Below are 1,686 nucleotides of genomic sequence, written 5' to 3'. Positions count from 1 at the left end.
TTTTTTTTTGGTTGCAGCCATCATTGTTGTTTGGCGGGCCCGGGCTGGATTTGAACCCGCCACCTTAGGTGTATATGGCTGGCGCCTTAGCCACTTGAGCCACAGACGCCAAGCCTATATTGTTAAGTTTTATGGGTGTTTTCAAGAGTTGGTTAGAACTTTGAACCAATAATCAAGACTAACAGATGAGTTGTAGGTCTGAATTTGCCCCTGTGTGATCTTGGGCTAGTCAATTGTCCTCTCTGAGTCTCAGTCCCCTTACTTCCAAAATACAGATAACAATAATAAAAACACCTACCTAATGATTAGGGCTGTCGTGAAGATTAAGTGACACACTGTGTGCAGAGTGGTGCATTGCCAAGCTTTGGCGAGGCATGTGGAGAACTCCATAAAGGCAGCTTGTGTCGTCACTGTGGTCACTTAGCCTCTCTGAGCTTCTGTCAAGCAAACAGATCCAGGTCCCAGGTTTGTTGGGAAGGTCACTGAGCTAAGGCGTGTACTAGTGCGATACACACTGGAAAGTGCTCTGCTAGTGAAAAGCACTATTGAGGGCAGTGTAAAGAGTATACACAATAGCCATGGGGCAACGAGACCATGAGTGGACCCCATCCAAAGGGAACCACAGAAATGGCGCACCACACTCACATCCCACTTCCACACGTGGAAACATCTGCCAGTCTGCGGTCAGACCTGCTGTCCCAGGCTGGACTCTTGGCCATTTCAGAATGAAGACATGGCCGTGGGAATGGGCGCCTTGTCTGCAAGGGGCTAATGCAGAGCCTTGGACAGACAGTGGAGTCAAGGGACCAGACGCTGGCCTGGAAACATTCCCAGTGAGGCATCTCACGCAATCCCACCCTGCTGTCGGCTGTACTGGGGCCAAACCATGTTGCCCTGTGGCCAGGAATGTGGCCTTCACAGCCAGAAGAGGCTAGGTTCAAATACTAGCTCTGCCCTACTAGCCAAGTGGTCTTGGGCATCCTCCTCCCTGAACCTCAGGTTCCCCGGTGGAGAAATGTAGATGATCATATCTGCTTTGGGGGTTGTTAGGAGAATTAAATTAGGTAATGCATACCAGGTACTTAAGAGACCTGGTTGGCAAACATCTCTTGGTGCCTGTACCAGGAGGCCAAAGTCAGGTTCGCCAAGTCTGTACCCCAATGACTTAGGTGGAACAAACAAGGAAATTCACATTGAACATCATGAAAAACTACATCATGCTAAGTGGAGAAGAGAGCACAGGTGCCATGGAAGGACGCAAGGGTACTGTCACTCAACATGGGGGTGCAGGAAGGCTTCCTGGGAGAATTGAGTCTTGGCAGGTGGGGGAGGGGTGAAAGCAACACACAAAGGGCTCCAGCTCCAAAAACAGAGCCCTGGTCTTCAGGTTGGGAGTCACAGGAAACCAAGGTTTCTTCCTTACTCTGAGCCAAACGCTCATACTCTGCTGGCAGCAAAATGGGCCATTGCCACCACCTTTACAGTTAGAGAGTGAGCTCCCCACCACCCAAAGCATTAAAAACACAAATAGTCACAGGGCCAACCCTGATCTTCTAACCTCAAATACATTCTCTCTGTGCTGAGAGGCCAATGTCTGCAGGCTGCATTGCCCAGGCTCTCTTGCCAGCCAGTTTCCAGTGGGTTCTGCCAATGCGGAGTGCTGGAGGACACGAAGGAGGGGTGGGC

This window comes from Otolemur garnettii, unplaced genomic scaffold (assembly GCF_000181295.1).
Source record: "Otolemur garnettii isolate 467f Iridium unplaced genomic scaffold, OtoGar3 scaffold00156, whole genome shotgun sequence".
NCBI classification, from domain to species: Eukaryota; Metazoa; Chordata; class Mammalia; order Primates; family Galagidae; genus Otolemur; species Otolemur garnettii.
The sequence above is the reverse complement of the archived record's forward strand: the minus strand, read 5'-3'. Positions refer to the sequence as shown.